The sequence below is a fragment of the Oncorhynchus mykiss genome, chromosome 20, assembly GCF_057628025.1.
Source record: "Oncorhynchus mykiss isolate SJ-2025 chromosome 20, ASM5762802v1, whole genome shotgun sequence".
NCBI classification, from domain to species: Eukaryota; Metazoa; Chordata; class Actinopteri; order Salmoniformes; family Salmonidae; genus Oncorhynchus; species Oncorhynchus mykiss.
Genome location: NC_143041.1, coordinates 20,204,877 through 20,227,162, shown reverse-complemented (window position 1 = coordinate 20,227,162; position 22,286 = coordinate 20,204,877). Strand labels below are relative to the sequence as shown.

Here is a 22,286-nt window from a genome sequence, read left to right as displayed (position 1 = left end):
GCTTCCTTCGTCTGCGACCGGGCTATCTCCTTTTCAGAGTAGCCTCGGGTACCAGCCTCCGCTGTTCTCATCTCAGTTCGCCGAGTCCAGCGTCCCCTCCGCTCAGGCTTTTGTCCAACGTTGCGAGCGCACCTGGAAGAGGGTCAGGTCTGCACTTTGCCGTTATAGGACGCAGACTGTGAGGGCTGCTAATAAGCGTAGAACTAAGAGTCCTAGATATTGTCGCGGTCAGAGAGTTTGGCTCTCCACTCAGAACCTTCCCCTTAAGACGGCTTCTCGCAAGTTGACCCCGCGGTTCATTGGTCCGTTCCGTATTTCTCGGGTCATTAATCCTGTCGCAGTTCGACTTCTTCTTCCGCGATACCTTCGTCGCGTCCACCCGGTCTTCCATGTCTCCTGTATTAAGCCCGTTCTTCGCGCCCCCGCTCGTCTTCCCCCCCCCCCCCCATCCTTGTCGAGGGCGCACCCATCTACAGGGTCCGCAGGATCTTGGACATGCGTCCTCGGGGCCGTGGTCACCAGTACCTCGTTGATTGGGAGGGGTACGGTCCTGAGGAGAGGAGTTGGGTTCCCTCTCGGGACGTGCTGGACCGTGCGCTGATCGAGGATTTCCTCCGTTGCCGCCAGGTTTCCTCCTCGAGTGCGCCAGGAGGCGCTCGGTGAGTGGGGGGGTACTGTCATGTATTGTCATGTTGTGTCTTTCTGTCCTTTCCTTTCACCCTGTCTCCCTCTGCTGGTCGTATTAGGTTACCTTTTCTCCCCCGCTTTCCCCCAGCTGTTCCTTGTCTCCTCTTGACTACCTCGTCACCCCTTCTCCCACCTGTTCCCCTTTTCCCTCTGATTAGTCCCCTATATCTCTCTCTGTTTTTGTTCCTGTCCTTGTCGGATTCTTGTTTGTTGTGTTTCATGCCTGAACCAGACTGTCGTCATGTTTGCTGTAACCTTGTCTTGTCCTGTCGGAATCTGCCGGTCCGTCTGAGCCTACCTATGTTTGGTAATTAAAGAAGCTCTGTTTAAGTTAATTCGCTTTTGGGTCCTCATTCACGCACCGTAACAAAACCGGTGTGATTAGAACGCTTATTTAGAACAGCCAGTTTGGAATGACGCAATAATCAGCATTTGAGCTGGCCACTGTTTTTTCAGAAACATTTTGCACAAACACAGTCCTTACAAAGTTGTCCAGAATGAGCAGTTTATTTTTGGATGCAATGTTCAGACATTCACAGAAGTATCTACAGCATAACACAATCATCCAAACCAAAAACAATGTGGGCTACATTTGTCCTAGCGCTAACTCACAGGCGGTCATATTTTTATAACTCTCGGCTGACATAAACTACATTCATGAATTAGCAAATAGCAATTACTATTATAATGAATCACATCACGGGTGAGCTCACCATTGATTGAAATAATTGAGTAAAACACTTTCTAGAAACCGAAAGTAATCCGAAGATGGTTAGTTTCTGCAAGCTGCCATGCTTTTTTTTCTCACAGAAACCAGAGATAATAAGAGAAGACAAGATGAGTTTGGTCTGTTTATAGTATGCATGTTGAAGGGGGTGTGTCGTCTACCATCATTCACATCCCACCATTCACTTACGGAAGTTCTCAAAAAAATTGTGAACCCTTACTCACCTCATTTTCTTATAACATCTTTGGTCTGACAGACGATTACGTGACACCCAGAATGTATTGTATGTCAACAAACATGGCTGGAATTAGCTTAGCTCATCATAATCAGTACAACCAATTAGTACAACCTAATAGGCACAAAATATGTGCCCATTACAATCTATGCAAGAATTGGAATGCATGATTTATCACCGGTAATTGAAAAACTTGGATAAAACAGTAAATATATCAATAATACCACACAAAACATTTTCTGATACTGATTTATTGATACAAATGGCGCGTGCAGGCAATCAATCACATAACCTCTCACTCCCACTCTGAGCCATTCAGTGTTGTTGTTTATGTATGTAGCTAGTGAGCTAAGCTGTAGCATTAGCAATGTCTTTCAAAAGGAGACAACTGACAAATGCGGAAATTCTGGAGATTTAAAAAAATTCTGACAATGAGTCTGAAAGTCAGAAATCAGATTCTGACAGTGAGGAGCTGCCCCCCAGCCATTGAGAACCCTGAATCTGAGGGCCCCTTGTCCACTGACAAAGTCCCAGTTCCCTTTGAAGATGCTGGTGGTGATGGAGGCAGACCGACAGTGGATGAAGTACAGGAGTTCTGTGGTAGCTGGAAGGCTGCCAGCCATTTCACCCCTCCTGGCCCTGCTGTTTGCTTTGATGGTTCCCAGTCTGGAGTGCAACTCCCCTTGCCATTTCCATCTGAGGCAGTGCTTCAAGTTGTTTCTGACAGAGGAGCTGGTGGGAGACATAGCAGAGACCAATCGCTATGCCTTGGAGCTACAGGAGAAAAGAGAGCCAGTAGTGGGGGGGGGGGGGGGGGGAACCACAATTAGTGAAATGTATACCTTCCTGGTGACAGTCCTTCTCATGGGGATAGTAAAGAAGAACTCCCTAAGAGAATACTGGAGCACAAATTCTATGTTTGTAAGTCCCTTCTTTGCCACCCTCTTTTCCCAAGACTGCTTCCTAGTTCTGCTGCTGTGACTGCATTTCATCAACAACGCTACTGCCATCCTAAATGACCCGTTATACAAAATAAGAAATGTCAACTGTTGGCAGTAAAGTGGCATGACAAACGAGACATCCATGTCCTCTCCACTGTCCATACAGCAACCATGCGTGCTTGACTATAACCTCAATGTGATCAGTGGATAAGGCGGACATGATAAACAGCTTTGTGGAATGCACTCAGAAAACGACCAAGTGGTATAAGAAGATATTTTTCCATTTTTCCAGGGTAGCTTCAAAAAACAACAAGCCAAATCTTCTCTGACGCAATTAGCATTGTTTTACAGAGCTAATAGAATAATGTAGCTAGCTACATAAGCACAATTGAATATAACACCATAAAGGTTATGAAATGAGTAACGTTACCTCACGTGTCCGCGGTTATAAGGAATATACACAAATATATTATGCTCCATACACACAGTGAGCTATAGTAGAAAAGTATAACACGACATACAGAAACTATTATATCGTAATAAGGCACTTACTTTGATAGAAACGCAGTCTGGATTTGAACCTGGGTGTCTGTAGTGACGCCCCTAGCACTGCGCCACTTGGCAGTCATAAGGCCAGGGTAGCTTCAAAATACAACACATACTAATACTTCTCTGACGCAATTAGCATTGTTTTCCAGAGCTAATAGAAGAATGTAGCTAGCTACCTCAGCATTGAATATAACACCATAAATGTTATGAAATTAGTAACGTTACCTCGCGTGTCCGCGGTTATAAGGCATATGCACAAATATACTGCGCTCAGTACATACAGTGAGCTACAGTAGAAACTAGAGGTCGACCGATTATGATTTTTCAACGCCGATACTAATATCCATTATTGGAGGACAAAAAAAGCCAATACCGATTAATCGGCCAATGAATTTATATATATATACATATTTTATATTTATATATTTATTTATATATATACAGTTGTGTGAACAAGTATTTGATACACTGCTGATTTTGCAGGTACTACTTCAAAGAATGTAGAGGTCTGTAATTTTTTATCATAGGTACACTTCAACTGTGAGAGACGGAATCTAAAACAAAAATCCAGAAAATCACATTGTATGATTTTTAAGTAATTAAAAAGTGACAATGATACTGAAGAGTCTGCTTAGGAGAAAATACTCTCAACTGTTTGAATAAAAATAGAGTTTGGAGTTAGGGATCCCTTTTGGGAACATCCCCTCCCACGTTCAGCTGGAATGTGGCGCATGGAACGCAAAAATATTCTTAGAAATATTTAACCTCCACACATTAACAAGTCCAATACCTCAAATGAAAGATAAACACCTTGTTCATCTACCCAGCATGTCAGATTTTTTAAATGTTTTACGGCGAAAACACACCACATATTTATATTAGACCACCACCAAAACGAAGACAAGAGGCAGCCATTTTGTCCCAGAAAATATAAAATTATAAAAGCAGGATTAAAAAATAAATCATTCACTAACCTTTTGAAAATCTTCATCAGATGACAGTAATAGGACATGTTACACAGTACTTTTTTTTTCTTCAATAATATGCCATTTATATCCATAAATGTCCATTTACATTGAATTCATGTTCAGAAAATACTCAAAAATGTCCGCAGAAAATATAGGTAGCGCCGCAAGATAACGTAAATAGACATCATAAACTTTGACTAAATATACATGTTCTACATATAGTTAGAAAGATACACTGCTTCTTAATGCAAACGCTTTGTTACATTTATTTTTAACGTTACAGAAATCGCTCACTATTCAATATTCTGAGACGGCGCTCAGATATAAGCTATATTTCTCCGCTATGTTGGAGTCAACAGAAACACAGATTTCAGCATAAATATTCCCTTACCTTTGATGGTCTTCGTTCAGAATGTACTGGAAGGGTTCATACTTACCCAAAACATCGTTTGGTTTCAAGTCTTGTGTCTTTGTATTAGCTACTGCTAACAATATCAGCTGAAATGCACCCAAAATGTCCTCTGGTCAAAACTTCAAAATTACATATTATATGTCGACTAAACAGGTCAAACTAAGTGCAGAATCAAGCTTTAGGATGTTGTAAACATACAAAACAATTTTCAATTCAACCGGTCATTGTTAGTCCTCCTCCGGAGTGCTGGAACAAAGGAATGGCTGGGACCAATTCGCGCCCTAACGCACAGGTATTTTCTCGCGGCACTCACTCAATTCACTCCCATAGGGCCAATTCTCGCGGGATTTGAACGATTAAACACTCTACTGAATGAGGACATCTAGTGGAAGACATAGAAAGTGTCCCCAGATCCATAGCTGGTTGGGAAGGGTGGGGGCGATCACGTCAAAGTTGCCCCAACTTTCATGACCACAAAACTAGTTTGGAAGAATGCCTGCCCTGTGAGTTCTGCTATACTTACAGACATAATTCCAACGGTTTTAGAAGCTTTAGAGTGTTTTCTATCCAATAATAATTATTATATGCATATATTAGCAATTTTTTACAGATTTTTTTCCAGTTTACTATGGGCACGCAATTCCTCCAAAGGGGGCAGTATTCTGCCTAGCCTTAAGATGTGATGAATGTTGAAAACAGAAACTGTAATTTCTATATGCAGGAAATCCTATTTTAATAATGGTCATAATTCCCATGACACCTTCTAGCAAAATCTGACAAGCGGTTCCTTCATTCATTTATTCCATAGGATATTTTTAGATTCACTTAATATAAGGTCTGTGTTTCGTGTAGGCCTACACCACCTTGTCAATTTTATAACTGTGTAGATATCCATTGTACAAGGTAACTCTGATCAATATTGGCTAAATATAAGCAAAGATCTTTTTTTTCCTAAATTGAATCTGTTCTATTTAGCTAGCTTGCTGTTGTTAGCTAATTTGCCCTGGGATATAAACATTGAGTTGTTATTTTACCTGAAATGCACAAGGACCTCCACTCTGACAATTAATCCACACATAAAACAGCTAACCGAATCGTTTCTAGTCATCTCCCCTCCTTCCAGGGTTTTTCATCGTTTAACTTATATGGTGATCGCATCTAAACTTTCATTGTATTACCACAACTACCGGCAAAACAGTTCGTCTTTCAGTCATCCACGTGGGTATAACCAATGAGGAGATGGCACGTGGGTACCTGCTTCTATAAACCAATGAGGAGATGGGAGAGGCAGGACTTTCAGCGCGATCTGCGTCAGAAATAGGAATGAGTTCTATTTTAGCCCTTGCTGTCACAGACGCTCATTGGTGCGTGCAAGCAGTGTGGGTGCAATAATTGAGTAAGATGGATTTCTAAATTTAATTTGCGACTTTCGCGCAAGTGACGTGTCCGGTCTGGTCAGCATGTTAGGTCAAATCCGGAAACTATCACCTCAAAAACAAAACGTTTATTCCATTTCGTATTTTATCTAATGGGTGGCATCCATGAGTCTAAATATTCCTGTTACATTCCACAACCTTCAATGTTATGTCATAATTACGTAAAATTCTGGCAAATTAGTTTGCAAAGAGCCAGGCGGCCCAAACTGTTGCAAAAACCCTGATTCTGCGTGCAATTAACGCAAGAGGTGACACAATTTCACCTGGTTAATATTGCCTGCTAACATGGATTTCTTTTAGCTAAATATGCAGATTTAAAAAATATATACTTGTGTATTGATTTTAAGAAAGGCATTGATGTTTATGGTTAAGTACACATTGGAGCAACGGCAGTCGTTGATTGATTGTTTTTTATAAGATAAGTTTAATGCTAGCTAGCAACTTACCTTGGCTTCTACTGCATTCACATAACAGTCAGGCTCCTCGTGGAGTGCAATGTAATCAGGTGGTTAGAGCGTTGGACTAGTTAACTGTAAGGTTGCAAGATTATATCCCCCGAGCTGACAAGGTAAAAATCTGTCGTTCTGCCCCTGAACGAGGCAGAACGTTCCTAGGCCGTCATTGAAAATAAGAATGTGTTCTTAACTGACTTGCCTAGTTAAATAAAGGTGTAATCAGCTAAATCGGTGCCCAAAAATACCGATTTCCTATTGATATGAAAACTTGAAATCGGCCCTAATTAATCGGCCATTCCGATTATCGGTCGACCTCTAGTAGAAACGACATAACACGACATACAGGAATACCTATGTAAGAATGCTGTTCATTGACTATAGCTCAGCATTCAACACCAATAGTACCCTCCAAGCTCATCATTAAGTTGGAGGACCTGGGTAGAACCCCGCCCGGTGCAACTGGGTCCCGGACTTTCTAAGGGGCAACCCCCAGGTGGTGTAGGTTGTAAACAACACCTCCACTTCACTGATCCTCAACACTGGGGTTCCATAAGGGTGCATGCTCAGCCCCTTCCTGTACTCCCTGTTCACCCATGACTGCACGTCTCCAACTCAATCATCAAGTTTGCAGACGACACAACAGTAGTAGGCTTGATTACCAACAATGACGAGACAGCCTACAGGGAGGAGGTGAGGGCTCTGGGAGTGTGGTGCAGGAAAATAACCTCTCACTCAACGTCAACAAAACGAAGGAGATGATCGTGGACTTCAGGAAACAGCAGAGGAGCTCCCCCCTATCCACATTGACGGGACTGCAGTGAAGTTGCAAAGCCTCAAGGTCCTCTGCGTACACGTTACTGACAAACTGAAATGGTACACCCACACAGACAGTGTGGTGAAGAAGGCGCAACAGCGTCTCTTCAACCTAAGGAGACTGAAGAAATTTGACTTGGCACCTAAAACCCTCACAAACCTTTACAGATGGTACAGCAACTGCACCGCCCGCAACAGCAGGGCTCTCCAGAGGGTGATGCGGTCTGCCCAACGCATCACCGAGGGCAAACTACCTGCCCTCCAAGACACCTACAGCACCCGATGTCACAGGAAGGCCAAAAAGATCATCAAGGACAACAACCACTCGAGCAACTGCCTGTTCACCCTGCTATCATCCAGAAGGCAAGGTCAGTACAGGTGCATCAAAGCTGGTACAGAGAGACTGAAAAACAGCTTCTATCTCAAGATCATCAGACTGTTAAATAGCCATCACTAGCACATGTATACTAGCACATGCTGCCTATATACATAGACTTGAAATCACTGGCCACTTCAAAAAATGGAACACCAGTCACTTTTATAATGTTTACATATTTTGCATTACTCATCTCATATGTATATTCTGTATTCTATTCTACTGTATCTTAGTCTATGCCGCTCTGACATTGCTCGTCCATGTATTTATGTATTCTCAATTCCATTGTTTTACTTCGATTTGTGTGTATTGGGTATATGTTGTGAAATTGTTAGATATTACTTGTTAGATGTCACGATCGTTGGTTGAATTAATAGACCAAGGCACAGCGTGCGTAGAGTTCCACATGTTTATTTAAATGAAACTCACAGAAAACAATCAAGCGCAAAACGAAACGTGAAGCTATGCAGTGCTCACAAGCAACAGATAAACAATACATAAACAAGATCCCACACACAACAAGTGGAAAAAGGCTGCCTAAATATGATCCCCAATCAGAGACAACGATAGACAGGCGCCTCTGATTGGGAATCATACCAGGCTAACATAGAAAAGGAAAAACTAGACTACCCACCCTAGTCTCACACCCTGACCTAACCAAAATAGAGAAATAAAAGGTTCTCTAAGGTCGGGGCGTGACATTAGATATTACTGCACTGTCGGAGCCAGAAACACAAGCATTTCGCTACACCCGCAATAACATCTGCTTAACCCGTGTATGTGACCAATAAAATTTGATTTGATTTGGGATGAGAACACAAAATCTCGTTCATAGTAATTGTCCTGTATGACTCAGTTGGTGGAGCATGGCCAAGATTGTGGGTTTGATTCTGGGGAGCATCCACACATAGCATTGGATAAAAACGTCTGCTAAATGGCATATATTATATTATTCATGTATGAATTCATATACCCAGTCAGGAGAAATGAATTACCTGCATTCTCTTTCTTCAGTTCCTCCACCTGGCCCTCGCTGGCTGCCACTCTTGTCTCCGTGTTCCACAGCTTCTTTCTTTACTCCGAAACAATGTCTCTCAGAACCACCACGACATCTCTCAGCTCCAACACAAATTCTTTCAGCTTCTGTACCTCAGTTAATCAGTCATGTTCCGTGAGTGTGAGTTTGTTGGTCGTGCCAGTAGCTTTGGTTCCTCTGTTTTCTATCTCAACCTTCTCTCCCTGAGCCTTGCCCCAGACAGACAGAACAGCAACACTAGCAGAGCAACATCACCCTTTCGTTCTGAAACGATGCCTGTTCAGACACAATGCGGTTTATGAGGCTCAGTTCTCCTTCTTATAACACTGATAATACCTTCCTAATGTTGAGTTGCACCCCCTTTTGCCCTCAATTCGTCGGGCATGGACTGTACAAGGTGTAAAGCGTTCCACAGGGATGCTGCCCTGTGTTGACTCCAATGCTTCCCACAGTTGTGTCAAGTTGGCTGGATGTCCGCTGGGTGGTGGAGCATTCTTGATAGACACAGGAAACTGTTGAGTGTGAAAAACCCAGCAGCATTGCAGTTCTTGACACAGTCAAACTGGTGCGCCTGGCACCTACTACTATGCCCCGTTCAAAGGCACTTAAATCTTATGTCTTGCCCATTCACTCTCTGAATGGCACACATACACAATCCATGTCTCAATTGTCTCAAGGCTTCAAAATGATTATTTAACCTGTCTCCTCCCCTTCATCTACACTGATTGAAGTGGATTGAACAAGTGACGTTAATAAGGGATCATCACTTTCACCTGGATTCACCTGGTCAGTCTATGTCATGAAAAGAGCAGGTGTTCTTAATGTTTTGTACGCTCAGTGTATATGTGTGTGTACTGTATGAATGCGCGCACACACACACTGCATGTATGTGCACACACATATTTTGTACACTCACTGCATGCACACATCCCAGGAAGCGCTACATGAGACAGGTCATACGTGTCCGCGATGGAAAGTCCCAACACTAAAACAAAAGATTTGAGGGAACATTTGATCAGAGAGGTTTTACCACGTCATCAAGTCATTTCAACCGACGTTGTCTAAGACCGTGAGATGTCTGCCGCTGCTGTTTTAGTAAATCATCTCCTGATGTCTCGGCACAGATTGTAAATGTTTTTTTTTTCTTCTTTTGTGGTAGAACTATCACAGCCGTTAACAATATGGTCCATATTTGGTTTTATGTTTCTAATATTTTTTGTTGTTGTTGCATTATTATATACTTTAATAGCAAACACAGCAATCACTGTGTCCCACCTGCACAGCTAAAACTTGAATTGTGCCTTTTTCCTAGGTCTTTATTCTCTCAAACACAGGGGGAGTCTGTATGGGAAACCATACATTACTGTACACCATTTCTCACTTTAGACAAGGCCTTCATCCTGTCAGGCCTTTGTCTGCTTTCCGTTAGTGATGCCATTGGTTCGTCACGGCAGTCGCAGATATGGCCATGCAATATTGAATTAATTACAGTCTTCATGGCAAGGATTCTCCATGGCAAGGAAGGGCAGGCCTCCTTCAAGGGTGTGACACAAGAGACCAAATCCCAGCAGGATGTGGGCATACATACATTATTACTCAGTCACAGAATATGATTGAGTGTAGCAGCAGGGTTAAGGCGGGTTTGTTTTCTTGTTCATTCTGGTGTGTTGGCGCTTACTCTGTCTCTTCTGATGATGAAGCAGAGATACGAGAGAGAGAGTTGAACAGGTAGAAAGAGACACATGGGGGGGGAAGGAGGGTGGGAGAAGGGGAGGAGAATATCACGAGGCTCTTTCTTTTCAACTTCTCTTACACTTTTATGTGGAAAAGGGGGCCAAAGGCCATCAGACATATTTTCTTAGCTTCAAATAATGTCTCTTTTCTCCTTTTTCGGTCGTCTGGTAGTTGGAGTCGTGTTTCACTGATTGCTACTGACATTCAGCGCATTCCTGACATAACACAAACTAGCCTAAATGGTACGGGTTCCTCCACACGTGCAGACCTGCTCTCAATAGAGCCTTTCACTGCATCCCTCCATCCAGAGAGAGAGAGAGACGTCGAGGAAAAGAGGGCGAAAGAAGAAAGAGGGAGAGGGGGAAGAGAGAGAGGAAGAGGAAAAGAGAAGGAGAAACAGATGGAGAGATGGAAGGAGTGCCTACAGAACCATTTGTGTGCCCTGCCCCCCAGAGATTATTATTATTGTATGTTCAGCCTATAGCCATGGGATTAGGAAAACGTGTGTGTAGTCTGAAGCATCCACAACTATCCCATCACTCTTAACCACTAAAATGCACAGCAGTAGAACCCAATACAATCCCCATTCCCCACCATCCAGTGGCCAGTCAGTATGAAACATATTTGTGTCTAGTTTGACAGACACTTCAATGGTTAGTTAGTGATTCCTCTGTGCTGTTTGACACACATTGCTGAGGGAGCGTGTGTGTGTGTGTGTGTGTGTGTGTGTGTGTGTGTGTGTGTGTGTGTGTGTGTGTGTGTGTGTGTGTGTGTGTGTGTGTGTGTGTGTGTGTGTGTGTGTGTGTGTGTGTGTGTGTGTGTGTGTGTGTGTGTGTGTGTGTGTGTGTGTGTGTGTTTAGGGGTTGGCTTAGTGGGGGAAAGAGAGCCTTGAAAGCAGAAAGAGAGCCTTGAGCTCCCTGGGCCCTCAGAGAGAAAAGAGGAATGAGGGATGGAGTCTAAAAGAGGGTCAAAGGTGCCACGGAGGGCAGGAGAGAGGAGAGGAGATCAGGTGTTACAACCACACACCTAGCAAAGGAAGGCAGGTAGGGAGTGAGGGAAGGTAGGTTAAAGCGCTGGGCCAGTAACCGAAAGGTTGCTGGTTTGAATACCCGAGCCGACTAAGTGACAAATCTGTCGATGTGCCCTTGAGCAAGGCACTTAACCCTAACTGCTCTGGATAAGAGCGTCTGCTAAATTACAAAAATTGTCAAATTTAAATGGTAGGAGCTCAAGACTGTTAGGTATCTGGTAGGAATGAAGAGAATCAATAGGATATGAGTTGTTCTTTGCTAACCCAGTGTTGTTAGTAAGTTATTTGAAATAGTCGCCGAGTCTAATGATTGCTAAACATTACTACACAGAGATAGACTAGCGATTAGCATGCTAACCAGCTCCTGTTTATTTCAGTACAGCTCAATACAGGTCGGTAGTGTCTCAGCAGTAAATCACTTGTTGAGCTAGCTAACGCCCTGCTAGCATCCTTTTGATGGGCTGCTAACGTGGGAGCCAGTGACGAAATCCCTATGCTGAGAACAATGTGCCTTTCATGACATGTGATAGCAATCATAATGATGTGTGTGAGAGAGAGAACCCTCGAAAAGGAAAAGGAGGGCCTCACACTCTAGGAGGTCTGATGCAATAATTGAATAAACAGCGTCTCGACAGCCAAGCTGTCTTCATCAGAATTTAATGACAAACACTGCGGGTCACTAGTTTATATAGTTTGGAAGGACACACAGGTGTCTGTAATCATGGCCGGGTGTGGCCTGATATCATTGGTTGATTTACAGATATAAATAAAAACATATAAAAAGCATCAATGGATAACATACGATCATAGATACAATTTGGCAACACAGGCCTACAAACATTTACAATGAATAGCAAAGGAGAGAGTGAACCCTCCTCGCCAATTCCAGAGAGGCAAGGGAAAATGGTCTACAGGGTAGTGTCTGATATCAAGACAGACAGACGCATGCACGCACACGCACTGTACCTGCAGTGTTGATTGACAAACATGACATGAAGAGATGACCTATGATCAGGACAGTGCGCTCTCCCCGGAGGAGAACAGACAGGAGAGATGGTACATAAGCACTGTCCTGTACATAAGCACTTTCCTGATCGGTATGCCATTTTTTCATGTCATTACTGAGGACTGGACAGGCGTGGTTCCATCCGGTCTGGTCCTATCCTGATACTGCAGCTAAACAGACAGAGCTGCCATGAAATGCTGCTGTAATGGGGAAATGTGGCTCACATTTATGAAATAGTACTGTATGAGGTGGTGTTTCCTGCCAATACGGCTCCCATGTGATTACCAGTGAACCTAGAACTGGGTGACTGGGTTCACCTCAACCACACCAGAGGCACGGGTTCTCCTCACTCTGGACTTCTCCTCCTTCTATTCTATCCCTTCGGTCTTTTTTTCCATTCTTATCTGTCTCTCTCTTTGTCTGCTCTCTCACGCTGCCCAGATGTTTCTCTCTGACATCCTTCCTTCGTTCCAATACTCCAGCCTTCTCTTTGGTTTCTCCGGATTCTCATTTTCTTCTCTCTCTCTCTCTCTCTCTCTCTCTCTCTCTCTCTCTCTCTCTCTCTCTCTCTCTCTCCCTGGATTCTCTCACAGCTCCTCCACACTGACTCTTAACACAGGGGCCCCCCAGGGGTGTGTCCTCCGTCCTCTGCTGTACTCCCTGTTCACCCACGAATGCGTGGCTTTGTACGACACCGACTCCATCCACAAAGAAGTTGATTGTTGACTTCAGTAAGCAGAGGAGGGAACATGGCCAATCCACATCAACTGGACTGCAGTAGAGAGAGTCACAAGTTTTCAGAAATTCGACATGCCGCCCCGGGTCCTCTCCAAATACAGTGCCTTGCGAAAGTATTCGGCCCCCTTGAACTTTGCGACCTTTTGCCACATTTCAGGCTTCAAACATAAAGATATAAAACTGTATTTTTTTGTGAAGAATCAACAACAAGTGGGACACAATCATGAAGTGGAACGACATTTATTGGATATTTCAAACTTTTTTAACAAATCAAAAACTGAAAAATTGGGCGTGCAAAATTATTCAGCCCCTTTACTTTCAGTGCAGCAAACTCTCTCCAGAAGTTCAGTGAGGATCTCTGAATGATCCAATGTTGACCTAAATGACTAATGATGATAAATACAATCCACCTGTGTGTAATCAAGTCTCCGTATAAATGCACCTGCACTGTGATAGTCTCAGAGGTCCGTTAAAAGCGCAGAGAGCATCATGAAGAACAAGGAACACACCAGGCAGGTCCAAGATACTGTTGTGAAGAAGTTTAAAGCCGGATTTGGATACAAAAAGATTTCCCAAGCTTTAAACATCCCAAGGAGCACTGTGCAAGCGATAATATTGAAATTGAAGGAGTATCAGACCACTGCAAATCTACCAAGACCTGGCCGTCCCTCTAAACTTTCAGCTCATACAAGGAGAAGACTGATCAGAGATGCAGCCAAGAGGCCCATGATCACTCTGGATGAACTGCAGAGATCTACAGCTGAGGTGGGAGACTCTGTCCATAGGACAACAATCAGTCGTATATCGCCCAAATCTGGCCTTTATGGAAGAGTGGCAAGAAGAAAGCCATTTCTTAAAGATATCCATAAAAAGTGTCGTTTAAAGTTTGCCACAAGCCACCTGGGAGACACACCAAACATGTGGAAGAAGGTGCTCTGGTCACATGAAACCAAAATTGAACTTTTTGGCAACAATGCAAAACGTTATGTTTGGCGTAAAAGCAACACAGCTAATCACCCTGAACACACCATCCCCACTGTCAAACATGGTGGTGGCAGCATCATGGTTTGGGCCTGCTTTTCTTCAGCAGGGACAGGGAAGATGGTTAAAATTGATGGGAAGATGGATGGAGCCAAATACAGGACCATTCTGGAAGAAAACCTGATGGAGTCTGCAAAAGACCTGAGACTGGGACGGAGATTTGTCTTCCAACAAGACAATGATCCAAAACATAAAGCAAAATCTACAATGGAATGGTTCAATAATAAACATATCCAGGTGTTAGAATGGCCAAGTCAAAGTCCAAACGTGAATCCAATCGAGAATCTGTGGAAAGAACTGAAAACTGCTGTTCACAAATGCTCTCCATCCAACCTCACTGAGCTCGAGCTGTTTTGCAAGGAGGAATGGGAAAAAATGTCAGTCTCTCGATGTGCAAAACTGATAGAGACATACCCCAAGCGACTTACAGCTGTATTCGCAGCAAAAGGTGGCGCTACAAATTATTAACTTAAGGGGGCTGAATAATTTTGCACGCCCAATTTTTCAGTTTTTGATTTGTTAAAAAAGTTTGAAATATCAAATAAATGTCGTTCCACTTCATGATTGTGTCCCACTTGTTGTTGATTCTTCACAAAAAAATACAGTTTTATATCTTTATGTTTGAAGCCTGAAATGTGGCAAAAGGTCACAAAGTTCAAGGGGGCCGAATACTTTCGCAAGGCACTGTACTACCCCTGCACCTTCGATAGCGTCCTGACCAAGTGCATCACGCCTGGTACGGGAAGTGCTCCGTCCACTATCGCAAGGCCCACCAGCGGGTGGTGAAGACGGCCCAGTACATCACTGGGATTGTGCCCCCACCCATCCTGGACATTAACTCAAAATGGTGCCTGAGGAAGTCCTGTAGCATCATCAAGGACACCACACACCCCAGCCAAGAAATGTTCACTCACTTACTGTTGAGCATGAGGTCTGATACCAACAGGCTCAGATACAGTTTCTATCTACAAGCCATTAGACTGTTGAACACTTCAACCGGACTAACAACCTGCTCTGATTCTCCACATCTTAGCATACATGCACACACCCTCACAGACATACACACACATACACATATACATTCATGCTACACACACATCACAACTGCTTCCTTCCTTCCTTCTCTCGCTCTTTCTTTTCTCTCTTTCTTTTCTCTCTTTCTCATGCACTCCGTTTCCCTCTCTCTCTCAGGCTGTGGCAGCTGTAAACCTTCCCGTGACTAACTGTCATTAATCTTCCCTCTCCGGGGGCAGGCTCTTGACTCTGTGCCAGAGAGTGGTTCACAGGGATTGAGGGAAGGACAGAGGGAAGGAGGAAATCCAAAAGAGAGCTTTCCCCTAAAACACACAAACAAAGTCGTTACCCCCCAAACACACCAGTGTGTGGCATTGCTGAGTTCCTTGCCCCCTGGGAACTGAAGCAGTCCAACTAGGATGCAGTGGAGTGTGAGCTGACAAACCACTTATGAGCATGTCGTTGAATTGCCACCCTGGCTGCTAATAGTGTGGACTGGGAGTGTGCTGTTATGCTCAGTTTATTGATGCTTTGGAGAGCCTTGGATGGACACTTCTAAGCTCATCTTATTTTGTTTAAGATGCATTTTCTGCTGAACTCCCAACTCTTCACATCCAACGCTCTCCTCATGTGTCTTAACATGCTGTCTTAGCACTTGTTTCCATCTCATTTCATGTCCTGAGAATGAGTCCCTATCCGTGGTCTCTGTGGGTTTTGCTGTGATGATTTCCTCCGGTGCTGACTCATTCTCTGTGTAAAGTGACTGAGCACAACTGCCTTATAACTGACCCCGGAACAGGTTTCACACAGAAACTGCCAACAGCAAAATAATTGAGTGTTTTTCCATGCTATGTACTATATATCGTTCAGATACAGTTTCCTCCTAGCTAACCAACAAACCAACCCATCCACCCACCCACCCACCAACCATACTTCACCAACCACACTTTCTACCTCACTTAGTTATGATAAAGCTCAAATTCCATTGAAGCAAAGAGGTTCAAGTGAATGAAATGCTTCAAATGCAAACTCAAAGCTCTGAAATCTCTTCCACCTAGGCTTCTTAACCAATGTCAATGAAATACCATTGATTAGGGTAGTGGTAATAAGAAATGTAATCTGTAAGGCCGTCAGACATAGATCTTAAGAAATGGTATCCTCTAAAGCGTTATCGTCATGTGTTTTACAGAAACTTGGCCATTGGCATAGGTATCCAGAATTTCCCAGAGGGCCTTGCGGTGAGCCTCCCTCTGCGAGGTGCAGGGATGTCCACGTGGAAAGCCTTCTGGTGAGTAACACTTCTCTGTTGATCCACGTAGTACCTTCATATGGCCCACTCTGTTCATCTGCATCTCAACTCATACTAAGGGAATTGTTTTATCTTGGTTTGACAGCCAATGACTGAAGGAGCCTTAAAGGGCCCCTAGTCGGGGTGTGAACGTTTAAACAAAATTGGGATTGTTAACATTAAGGGGGGTAAAAATGAAAAACATGTCTTTGCCGTGTTATAGACTAACTAGATGATAGGCTATAAAGGCCCGGGGAAAGTTGTGTAATATAAATAGAACCAGAGAGGAAGACACAAACTTTAGGCATGATGTTGTGAGATACAGATTACCATATGCGCACTGTTCTTTCTGCCTACCCCTCCTTTCTCTCCTTCCCTCGCACTGGCTCGCCTGCTCTTTCTCTTGGCTAATGATGACTGTGTGTGTTCAGTCTTTCGGTCTGTTGTGTGTAGAATATCCTAGCATGGTCATTGAAGATAGGCCCTGCTTTATTGAAGTTGCGAGACATAGCAAGATGAGGAATTGCGAGATACAGCGTTCCATTACGAGATACAGCTTTTGATTACCGATCGATGAGCCTAGTGTACGGTTCTGATGCTCTGCCTGGTGGCCAACCGGCCTATACTGTGCCCTCTCTCTCTCTCTCTCCATCCCTCGCTAGCTCGCTAGGAAATATGTGTTTGTCTTCTGGGAAGTGCGGCAACTAATCAGTCTCCTCCGTTCCCAAAATACTGAATTTTGGTGAAATACAAACTTTGCCACGTGGAATTGAGGTACGGTACCAGTAGTGCAAGTGCAATGCTTAACCGACGCACCTTGAGACCCAAACCGTTGCTGACAGCAGCCGCATTGTGAATTTGCGTTGGAATTGTAGGAATTTTTCTTTTTGTTTTAATGGAAAACCTATTTTAAAAAATGGCAATTTAAAAGTTAAGATCATTTTTTTGTTTGTTGTCACATCCCTACCCCATAGGGTTCTAACTAACCCATGGTCTGTTTCCTCAGGTATGGACAGCTCAGTGGTATGGTAGAACCAATCGCCGGGTTGCTAGGCGCCGTTGCTGTGGTGCTGTCCTTCGCTGCCGGGGCCATGGTGTATGTGGTGGTTGATGACATCATCCCAGAGGCTCAACTCAGGTGGGTGGCCATGCAGACTGATGGAGAACATCGAGCGAGATTTGAGGGATAGATGTTCTATTAACAGTGCCCTCCCATCGCTAAACTCGTGTCTTAATCAAGGCTTAGCCCATGTCTTAGTCAAGGCTTAGCCCATGTCTTAGTCAAGGCTTAGAAGAAAAGGAAACGCACACCTATTTAGATGAGGCGCTGGCTAGCGGAGTAGAAAACTTTAAAATAAAAGAGAGCCGCACACTCTAGGAGCTCAGATGCAAAAATGTAATTAGCAACGTTTCGACAGCCAAGCTGTCTTCATCAGGGTATTCATCAGGCTATTCATCAGGGTATTAGTCAAGGCTAAGCCCATGTCTTAGTCAAAGCTTAGCCCATGTCTTAGTCAAAGCTTAGCCCATGTCTTAGTCAAGGCTTAGCCCATGTCTTAGTCAAGGCTTAGCCCATGTCTTAGTCAAGGCTTAGCCCATGTCTTAGTCAAGGCTTAGCCCATGTCTTAGTCAAGGCTTAGCCCATGTCTTAGTCAAGGCTTAGCCCATGTCTTAGTCAAGGCTTAGCCCATGTCTTAGTCAAGGCTTAGCCCATGTCTTAGTCAAGTCTTAGCCCATGTCTAACTAACCCTTTCGAAAACACTTGAACAAAGTGTCCTAGTAATACATAAACATACAAGGAGAGGGTGACAGAAAGGAAAGAGACAGAAAGGAAAGAGACAAAAAGCATAGAATATGGCCGAGAACGAAATACATTTTTCTGTCTCTTATTTTTCAAAGTTTTTCCCACCCTGGTTCCAACTCTTTGCTTGGTTGTTCATAGCGCTCCCCATCTCTGTGACTGAGCCAGACTTGATCAATCGCTGTCTTTGTGTAATTGTGAGCCGCAGGGAGGGAGAGTGGGAGAGGAGCAAAGACATGGCCCCCCTGGAATGTTCTGGTTTTCACAACCCTGGGCGTATTGTTTGCTTTAAAATTCAAGACGGGAAGCGAGCTGTCTTTTGGCTTGTCCGCTCTTCAACATCCAACAGTTTGTGTGGGTAGACCGTCACTGTGAAGTGTGTGCCTGCTGGCCTGTTTATTGTGTGTGTGTATGTATGTGTGTGTGTCTATCATTCTGTCTTTGTCTCCGTCTGTCCGTCTCTATTTCTGTCTGTCTGCCTCTATTTCTGCCTGTCTATCAATCTTATCTTTCCAGACTTTATGTCTCAGTGTACTGTATATGACTTAAGTACTGTATAAATACACCAACATTGATTAACCCTGTCCATGTATATTGTCTTGAAGTGGGAACGGTAAGCTGGCTTCCTGGACCTCCATCCTGGGCTTTGTAGTGATGATGTCACTGGACGTTGGGCTGGGCTGAGGCTTCGCATGGAACACCGCTGATGTCACAGAACGATGTCACAGAATATGACAATCACCAGACCTCGAAAGAAGAAAAGGGACCAAATCTGCCTTTTCTCCAACTGCTTGCTTTTATTTTGTGATATGATTTTTGGAATTATAACATTTTGCGCATTTCATCCAACGATCTGCATATCTGTCGATTCTCATTTTACACCCAGTCGGCTCAGGGATTCAAACCAGCGACCTTTCAGTTACTGGCACAACGTTTTTAACTGCTAGGCCTGCTGTCCCGTGTGCTCGCTCTCCGGCCTCTAGGGCACTAGGCTGCTGTCCCGTGTGCTCCCTCTCCGGCCTCTAGGTCACCGGGCTGCTGGTTATGGCGATACACCTGTCATCATCGTTAAGCGCACCTACCCATCGTCAGACTCACCTGGACTCCGTTGCTTCCCTGATTACCTTCCCTATACATGTCACTCACTTTGGTTCCTTCCCCAGGCGCCATTGTTTCCGTTTCAGTTTCATGCCTGTGCGTTGTTCGTGTTTCTTGTTTTGTTTTGTGTTTCGTTTATTGATTAAGTCACTCCCTCCCTGAACTTGCTTCCCGACTCTCAGCGCACATCGCCACAGCTGCTAGCCACCCTGATTCTCGAAGAACATAACTTATAAATGCCTCATGAGCTCAGTGCAAGCGTCGTACCCAATCAGAACCCAGAATATAATCTTGTTTTACTCCAATGTTTGTGAACAATTTAAATGTAAACAAGCACTGCATAGCCCCAAAAGATGGTTAAAACTATTATTTGGATATCATGGATGGTCAGTCTTTGCATCCATAGCTATGCTTATGAATTTGAGAGTGGTTCCATTTCTCCAGCCTTAACCCTCAGCGTTTTACCAAAGCAGTGGTGGGGTTAGGGTTTTGTTATTGTTTCAACTGCAGATTGCCCCTTTAGGATGCTCAACCAAATATTTTGTTTTTCTTCTGAAAATGCAAAGAATTATGTTTGATACTGGATCCGAATTATAAAATGTGACAATACTTGAAGATTGATGTTTGTATGACTAGCTTAGATTGGAATGGAGACCGCCGTGTATGAAAAGTTGATATTTTGTATTGAATGGATCTTTATGGAGTGTGTGCCATGGGGTTACGCCTCTAAGGGCTTATGCCATTTTGGCTCCAACTGTGTCGACCACTGCACAGTTGTACCTCAACACTGTGTTTTGAAGGCTAGTTATGGTCACTGAAGGAAACACAGGGATCTGGGTCTACAGACATGTCACGAATAACCAGCTGAATGTGTTGGTTTGCCGGATCTTTGCTCAGATGAGGATGTACTGTAAAATATTCAGAAATGGCGCACACCCTGATTCATTCAGGATGGCATGATGTTTTCATCTTCCGTAAAGCAAACATTTAAATGACAGAGTGATTCTGTGTTTGTTTTTCCTTTTCTCTTTAACTTAATTGAGGGAGGGAGGGAGGGAGAACATAATGCATGGTCCACTTTGTGTTTGGATGAAGGGAATGGGAATAGCAACATTTTACAGCTTGCTTCTTTCTTTTCTCAATCTTAGCACACCTTTCCATTCTTATTGCATTGTTATTATAATACCGTAACATTTCGCTATTCTTACAGATGAAATGTCATGACTAATGTGAAGGTTGTGTGAGAAATCAGCTGGGACAGCTAGCCAAATGGAATGCCAGCCTCATAACTCCCTTTTGCCTTTCCTTTTTTTTCCCATTCGTGAACTGTACTGTACTGCGTGAGGCAGGGGGGGGCTTTTAAACCCTTGGGACCAATTAGAATAAGGACTTCCCTGTCCATGTAATCTCATTCATTGTGATCTAAAAGGCTAAACTGATCCTAAATCAGCACTCCTACCCAGACACGCTTGAAACAAACTGCCCCTTGTCGCCCTGCCTGACTCTGTTCTAGCATGGGGGGTTAGATAGAACAATTCCAAAGGGAAAAGTGAGAAAGACGTGTTATTGATGGCGACGATGATGTAATAAACCAATACTGCTTCCACTATGTGTGTTACGTTGTGAGTCAGTGGGGTCAACCCTGGTTCAGCCACTGCCCCACTGACTCATGAGTCACTGGAATAAATCACACACTGTACTGTAGACCTTTACTGTCATGCAGCTGTGCTCTTACTGTACACGGCCCGAGCCTAACTGGAAATGATGTAAATCATTTCATTTTTTTTTTTGCCATTGGGAGATTGTCATAAAAAACATCAACACTTATGCATAAAAACACGAGTTATACTTAGAAGTAGTCCCATTCAGCCTTCCTCATGCACTAACCAATGTAAAGGCTTCATACATGTGACAATGGACGGTTTTGTGCTGCTGGCACACTGCACTTCCCTGTCAACAGGAATGGTGTGTGTGTGGCCACTACTTTGAACAGCGGACATGAAACAGTGGAGAAATGATAAAGTACTGGGAGAACTCTACTAGTCTACGCACTAGGCCTGGGGAAACGCAGAGTACAGTAGAGCGGACATTTTCTGGAATGAAATGTTATGTTCCTGGACAGAGATGGGGGGGGGGGGGGGGGACCTTACATGACGCCACTATCCTTTCATACTCGCTTCTCTATTACTTGCTCACTCTTTCGTCCATCCTTTTTCTCCCCGTGTTTTCTTGCCATTTCAGTCCTCAGCCCTTCAAGGTGTAGCTTTCGGGAAAATCTGAGCGCGTTGAATGGACCATTTCACTTTGACTGAGGCCTTGTCTTGGCAATGTATCCGCTGTCCACTCAGGCTCACAGCGCTAGACAATGATACCAGTAACCTGAACCGTCACCCATCCTTATGTAACAAATGCTCAACTCCACGGCACTTCTATACCTTTGTACGCTCTGTGTAAGCCTCGGCCCTGGCAGCTAGTCGACTGGCACACACATAGAGGTGTATGCGTGTGTGGGTTTTCTCCCTCTTTTTCCTATTTGTTTTTCTTTGGAGCTGTGATAAGTACGATAGGGAGAGGCGAGACGCGGTTTTGCTTCTCACTGAGTCGGAATGCCAGTGCAGGAAACACCTTGTTGCCACGGTGAAGGTGAAGGACAAAGAACCCCTTTCATAGCCACCCTGTGCCAGCGTCTCCCGGAGCGACCATGCCCACCTCACTGAGGGCAGGGATTGGTATAACGCAGGACAATGGCTATTGTTACGGCTCTTCCCTGACTTTATTGGGCACCGGAGAGACTGGGAAGCCACAAGCATGGAGCGCGTGCACACAATATATATATACACACTCACACACACTCACATAGTCTCTCGAGCACACAGGATCCGAGAGAAGGGACCCTTTCTT

General features: G+C 44.0%; 1 pseudogene across 1 annotated transcript in view; it reads left to right on the top strand.

Moving 5' to 3' along the window:
• The window catches only part of LOC110498749 (zinc transporter ZIP11-like), a 155,166-nt pseudogene extending 134,777 nt beyond the window's left edge, over positions 1 to 20,389 (top strand). Inside the window, exons 7-9 of the transcript XR_016489369.1 lie at positions 16,388 to 16,486; positions 17,493 to 17,624; positions 18,893 to 20,389. The product of XR_016489369.1 is annotated as a zinc transporter ZIP11-like (transcript). The remainder of the gene's footprint in view (positions 1 to 16,387; positions 16,487 to 17,492; positions 17,625 to 18,892) is intronic.
• The last annotated feature ends 1,897 nt before the right edge of the window (positions 20,390 to 22,286 follow it).